Genomic DNA, 7,329 nt, shown 5'->3' with positions numbered 1-7,329 from the left:
CTGTTCAATAGTATCCAGATCTGAACGATGGGTAAAAGCCTCTCCCCACTGTGCGGGTTTGGGCGGTCCCATGTGAAAGTTACAGTTGCTGTGAAATCGCCATTCATCTACAATGGTGCTCGTAGGCAATAGAGCCTGAGGACAGCTACTCTCGTTTTTGTAGATGCATTGATAAGTTAAAGTCCAATAAGTACTTTATCAAAATGTAAGAATGTGTGTCCCAGACCAGGATAGGATTTGTTCAAATTTGATTCATTCAATACATTACTATTATTTGCCTTAAATCCACCTTCCATTTTCATATTTTACCAACATTTGCAGCATCCTGTGCTTTTTTGGTAAGGTTCCTAGAAAAACTCAGCCTACAGTACTTTTATTTTCCCTAAAACAAGTTTCCTTTTCATTTTTAAAGAACTATACAAAATAAATGTGCAACTTTCTCTGTCTCCCGAAACGTCATTGCAACAAACATACAAAAAACAAAGAAACTTTTATCGCAATTTTTTTTTACAGAAGCTCCTGCAACATCAGGCCTTTTGGGCTGCAACAATCTCCAAAAATGCGAAATCCTGGAGGGACTGGGCAATGTAGTGAGACAGGTCTACAAACAGCTGATTCAGAGCTTTGGCAGCACATTACAAGTTGCAGTGAGTTGGCAAGCACACATGCTTGCCTAAAAGTCACATATGTTTTCCTTCAGGCAGAATCTCACTCTCTATTTCCCCCCCATCAAACAGAAAATTATTTGCACAATTTCTATCTTCGTGAGATGGGAACATTGTTTAGAAACATGTGAAAGAAAGAAAGAAAGAGAGCTTATCATACATAAAGTGTAAAAGCAATACTGGATGTAAAGCTGAAAACTGATGTCAATCTATTTGACCTAATAGAGATCATTATTCGAGTAAAGATAGATGCAGATTAAACTCTGTTGACACACACTGCTCAAATTTCATTGGCCAGAGTGTCACTGTTGTTAAGATATCCTATCAGCAAATATCATATCAGATATGAAATGGGCCAGCTCCTTATCTACTTGGCCTGTGTATTCAAAGCAACACAACAGCACTCAGTCACATGTTTAAAGCAAAAGAAGAGCATGATTCAACTTGAAGCTGCTTCCTCTTCATATCTGATTTCATGGCTGAAAAAATCCTCCAGTGTCACCAGGATGTTACTTCAAATGCACATGTGCTTTGTCCACAAAAATGTGCACACAGCCAAACAGTCCATCCAATGCTATGTTTGTCCTGTTCAAAGGCTGAACTAAATTGGTGAGATGACAGGACAAAATTACATCTAGTATTTCCTTTTCTATGTATACAGTACATGTGGCTGTTGTGGAAATAGGGAACACAGAACAAACACCGAAGGGAATCAAACCATCCGTGCTTTCAGTCAGAACTGTGGAGGCGGACGCATCCTTCTGTTGCTGTCAGTGGTTTGGTGCTGAGGATAATGTCCACATCCACCCCTTTCCTCCATCAGCCAAGCTGTGCTGGTTGTTTTGCAATGTACAATCTATGGTCCATGAGGAACAGAACAACACATTATCTCCTCTAAAGCTAATTTAATATCATCGCTGTGCTATTCTGGTGGTTCAGCACAATCTCAGTTTTCTTCTCTGTGAAGCTTTTCTGTGCAAACTGCTCCAAATGGCTCCGTTCCCTTACACTGTTGTCAGAAGTGAATGCTCTGGTTTTACAAGAAGATAATCAAATGATGTGAGAGCTGAACATGTGCCTTTGATTTTTGCAAATCAAACCATGTCTGTTCAAATGTAAGTTAGCACACTCAAAAACAGGAGAAAACACTTTTGGACAGAAACGTACATTGTTTTTGCAGATCTACCATGTCAGAGATTAGATGCTTCTAGTCATACTGTATATACTGTACACACAATTAAATGTGTACATACCGGTACATGTGTCAGGTTTCAGTTTTTCAGGCCAAGAGTGGGGGTAAGCACTGACAAAGACCGGGGTAACCGGCATTTTCAAATTGCAAGATGCAAAGAAAAATAGAAGTATACGGTGTTATTTTCAGTCTTGCCAAAGGATTACATGCATTTGCTTTACCTTATCTTACGAATTAAACGGGTACAGAAATTGACGGGCACAAAAGGGCACCATGATGTACTTGTATACACTAGTAGTATAAAGAACAACTTTATTGGTTAATGGCTGGCACCCATACACACACACACACACACACACACACACACACACAATACAGAGAAACACACGCATGCACGCATGCTAGCTGACTCACCCACTCACCCACCCACTCACTCACTCACTCACCCACCCACTCACCCACTCACTCACTCACTCACTCACTCACTCACTCACTCACTCACTCACCCACCCACCAATGGAAGCAATCAGTTAAGCAAGTATAATTAGTTTAAATAATACAGAACTGCACTTTTCTTGTAGATGCTCCCTTCAGTGATATCGAGGACTGAGAATATGATGGACAAGGGTGAGAGTAGACCGGACTGTGTTTATTGTCACTGCCAGATTACACCACTAAATATGCCAATTTTATGGAAAAATGTTTCTGCTCTGGATGCAAGTTGTGACCCAGATGTGAAATACGCACCCAGGGTTGCATAAAAGTAATAATCAGTGACACACAGCCAGATGATCAGGGTTTTATGGGAAAACGGAGACCTGTACATTGGAAATACTGTATCCTTGGCATCTACTCTGAGATTTTAGTCCCCACTGCCATCATTTTGTACCAATATTAGTGACTTTCGGACTTAAGGTTTCTGAGTAGGATGGAAATATGAAGCTTTGGGAGCGGCCCTCACATTGAGGTATTTTGTTTCTGTGCAAAACCCTGTCCTTATTTCCTTTTATTCCCACTGGACCTTTGAGTTCCTCCATAAATATTCCTCCAGCAGATCAGATTTTTTTATTCTTTGATTGAGTCCCAGCGGCGTGATCCCAAGGGAAGCATGCTTGTGACAAGAGGGTTGCTAGTTTGAGTCCTCAGACGAGTTGGTGATATCGACCTCCCCCTGAGCATTAACAAAAAAAAAAAGATTGACCTTACATTCACAATAATAGAATATGTCACTCATTGGAATACTGCAATCATAAGTTCCTGGGAGGGAAGTGCCAGACCCAACTGGGTATACACAATATAGCACTAAATTAATTTGATTAGACAGGATCCAAAACATTATAAAATATTAACCATGTGAAGTATATTTGTAATATTTGGGAAAAACTACAGCAGTGCAGACTTTTCCCACTCAGTCAGAGTTACATTCAGTTTGCTTATATGTGCATTGGAGGTTCATGTGTGACATCCAGACAGAAATACAAAGGGACCATAAATAATTAAAAGAGAAAATGGTAACTAAAATGTTGTTGTTTTTTCTCCTTTTATAATAAGACCACAATTACCCATTAACCAGGACATCCTGAAGGGTGGAGATGTTCAATATCTTGCCAAAGTAAATGTACAGAATTCATATAATTCTTTATTTGGCCGGATGACGGGAGCTTCAGTTGTTGATAATTGACAGAAAACTGCATGCTAACAGTGGTTAGAATATAAAGTAGCAGCGTCTGGGTCTCCGGTGTACAGTATATATTTTATTAGCTGGTGTGTATCGGATGAACTGGAAAAAAAACTACTGTGAATTAATTTTTATTGGTCCCCAGAACAATTTAAAGCAGTTTTATTTGGTGCTGACTGAATTAAAGTGTATTCACCTCAGCTATTACAGAGCACTCAAATCCATTATCTCATCGTTTGTGGACAATTACAGTACATCTCAACAATTGAAAAGAGGCACTCAGTCGCAGTCACTCTTCAGTGTTTACTTAATTCATTTGTTAAATTCTTCAGATAAGAACACTACAAACGGGTGAGTCTTCTGCCCAGAAAGAGCAGACAAACACAATCCACACGGGGATTGAACAGTGCCGGAGAAAGGTCTGATGAGACGCACCATCAGTCAGGACAAAGTCAAACAAAAGCTTTTGGGGTTGTCTGAATTGAGTAAACCAATCAGAATCACCAAGGATGAGCTGCGACTGCACAAAACCCATCGGTATTCCTAATAAACAAAAGATTGGTTGCCAAAGATTTTGACACGGCTAATGGCAGAGGCTCATAGAGAAAGTTTGACGTCATCTGGTCTGATTCAAATCCCCAGAGCTGTGCCACAGTGCAGTGATCATCAGCAGACTGGCTATATACTACAGTATTGTTGACAGAAGCTATGTTTCCATCCACACGTTTTTATCCAAATTGAGTGATATCAAATGAAAAATGCCTAATGGAAACATAAGGCATTTAATGAATATCGACTCAAGGGAAGTACGTTCGGTCTCATCGGATTTTATCTTGATCGATGTGCGGCTCATGCAATAAACGCTGATGGAAACGTTATTTGCCGAATAAATTATCATTTTACCATAGTCACTTAATGGCTACATCCCAGTATTTCCGTTCTGTTTGCACACATGGCGGGTGTCAACAAAGACAGATGTAAGTGAACGAACTAAGAGACAAGAGACTTTCTGAATTGTATTTATCAGGAAATCGCGAAGGAAATGGCCAACAAAGGTTACGACAAGTCGTGGGACGTCCTCTGGAGTAAATGGAAGGCACTCAAACAGAGAGACGGCTCTCAAAAAACAGTCGTCTCGCAGCAGTGCCGGAGGGAAAAAAAGGCAAGTTGCATCTGTATCACCGTAGCAACGTGTTGATAGTGTCGTTGTTTTCTTATTATAGCTTGATATGTTACTATCAGCTGGCACGTAAGCACTACTACAACTTGGGCAATATGGATCATGTGTTGGTAGATGGCGCGATCCAATATGTGTCTAGAAAAACTGTCTTCTTGAATGTCGTGCGATTCAGTGCGAAAATGAATGGAAACACCTTAAAACGTATAAAATCAATTCAATATACCAATTTGATCGCGAAACAGCATGTGACGTCATTACGCACAGGTTTTTATTGGCTTTAAAGCCGTTGGATGGAAACATTCTTTCACCAGCTTTATTTGCCTGAGTTTCTTTTACCGAACTTCAGATAATTTGATTGACGGAAAAAGAGCCGGTTACAGTGGGGGGACAGTCGATGAGTGTCTTTTTCCTGACATTCAAGGCTGAGCCCTCAGTGCACTCTGAAAGTAAACAGGATGATAAACTTAAGGAACATCAGCACACGCTACAAGACTCCATAGTGACCCCACCGACATCAGCTATGTCCTTATTGTTTCTCCTAGAGTGCAAGAGGGACTTTGAAAAGGACAACAGAGTCTTAAAGGGAGAGTGAAAGAGAGTGTTATCACTAGACAAAGGAAGTAAAAAAAAACAGCACAGACTCTCTCCCAACAAGTTTAGCACAGTTGCAGTGACTGGAATCAAATTAGTTTTCTCTCTTTGCTGCCTAACTGTAGCCTGGATGCCAGCGGAGCCCGGCCCATAACATTAGAGGTTGGGCAATTTGGTCGGGACTTGATCCATTGTGAAGCAAATATGTTTGAACAAGAGCTGTTTGGACCAATCAAATTGTCAGGGCGGGCTTTATACGATGATGGACGGATAATCAACAGTAACGGTCAACCACGTCACCAAAGAGCGCTTGGGTTGATTTTGTTTATAACAAAGGTGGCTGCCGCTGGAGAAATGAGATGTAGATTCTGCCATCACATCTCTTATAGAAGATATTGACAGCGCATTCATTTCTCTATATATATATATATATATATATATATATAATGCCGACACAAAGAAAGCGTAAGGTAGTAGTAAATGTAGTAGTAAAGGAAAATGTTTTCACTGTGGTTTGAGCCTAATAAAATGAAGAGTAGGTGTGTCAAGTCAAATAACGGCAATCATTTAGCCACTAACTTTCAAATATCCAGGATCCCCTGAACTGAACTGTCCTAGGCCAGTAATGATGGTAGCACTTGTAATGGGAATGCAATGAGTGTAATAACTCTTTAAATTCCCCTGTGTCTTTATGCACCATTAACATCTGCCTGCAATGCTGCCTGTGCCTGCTGGAGTTGTCACTGCCGTTGCCATTGTTTACAAGTTTTGAGATTTTAATGAGAGAACCGGGTTGTGCGGGGTGTGTTTGTGTGTCCTGGAAGTGACCAAGCTGTAAGGTGTGTGGACATGTTTAACGGTGCACAGTAATACTTACATACATACATACAGCATTACTGGCTTCCTGCAGCCACTGTTTGACTGTCAACAGAAATGTTTGGCAAATAGTCATGTAGTTACTGCCAAAACACAAAAACACACATATTGGTACATCTAAACTGTATCCTGAGCCGAAGCAAAACCTAATTTTGACTTTAACCACTGCATTTTTCATTCATTATATTCATTGATTAAAAAATGGGATCTTATTTTGTAGTTTTGCCGATCATTCCTCTTGGTTATGGTGACATCATGCTCTGATGTGAGATGTGGAAACGTGGCCATATCACTATAAAGCAGTCAGACTGGGGGGAAGAATAATGCATATAAAGTGTGTTACAATAACAGATGGAATTGATGGCCAAAACAATGAAAATAAGACTGTAGTTGCAATGAACAGAAATAAACTGTTAACCCTCAAAAACCCCAATCAAGAAGTAAGGACCACACCTCACATTCCAAAAATGTCTTCGCTCACAAGGTCGTAAATTCAGTTTGGAAACAATACAACACAGACAGAGAGAGAGAGAGAGAGAGAGAGAGAGAGAGAGAGAGAGAGAGAGAGAGAGAGAGACACACACACACACACAGACACAGAGTCTACTTTATATCTTTTTAACAGGATAGACGACCCTGGTGTTTCCGTTTTCTACGGTTCAGGTCAGGCTCTTTGTTTGTGTCGTTTTCCTGTCTGGTTCTAAAAAGTTTAAATCTGAAGTGTTTGCACACCGACACAGAACAGTTGACAAAACCAAACAATAAAAAGGGGCATTCATTTACATTTACATATTAGTTTGTTCATTCAGTACATATTATAAAACATGACGATCCCACTTAAAAATGTCCCGGGGATTGTTTTCTTGCCAATGGAAAAGTACCACAACACCTTTTAAATCCACCAAACAAACTACACAAACCTACAGTTATTTGAACACTGTATCAAGTTTTTTAAATGATGATCGAGTCTTGTACCAATTGGACATACAAGTGAGAATTAGAGCCCGACCAAGACATCGGACCGTCAACCATGTTATGAGCGTTGGCGTTGCGTAGTCTGTCCACCAGAGGACGCTCTACAACGTCCCTGTGGCAACACAGATGTGTTTTTGTTGGACTTTAAGTTTCATATCTTAAGTTTGCATTT

At 40.2% G+C, this 7,329-nt stretch overlaps 1 protein-coding gene and 1 long non-coding RNA gene across 2 annotated transcripts in view; one reads left to right on the top strand and one right to left on the bottom strand.

The window, feature by feature from the left end:
• LOC116687007 (uncharacterized) overlaps window positions 1–379 on the bottom strand; it is a 14,017-nt gene extending 13,638 nt beyond the window's left edge. Inside the window, exon 1 of the long non-coding RNA XR_004331445.1 lies at window positions 367–379. This is a non-coding gene — a long non-coding RNA (uncharacterized LOC116687007). The remainder of the gene's footprint in view (window positions 1–366) is intronic.
• The window catches only part of gpr4 (G protein-coupled receptor 4), a 56,209-nt gene that overhangs the window by 33,400 nt on the left and 15,480 nt on the right, over window positions 1–7,329 (top strand). The window lies entirely within an intron of this gene.

This window comes from Etheostoma spectabile, chromosome 3 (assembly GCF_008692095.1).
Source record: "Etheostoma spectabile isolate EspeVRDwgs_2016 chromosome 3, UIUC_Espe_1.0, whole genome shotgun sequence".
NCBI classification, from domain to species: Eukaryota; Metazoa; Chordata; class Actinopteri; order Perciformes; family Percidae; genus Etheostoma; species Etheostoma spectabile.
Note: the sequence above shows the minus strand (reverse complement) of the source record. Positions and strands in the feature narration are given on the sequence as shown.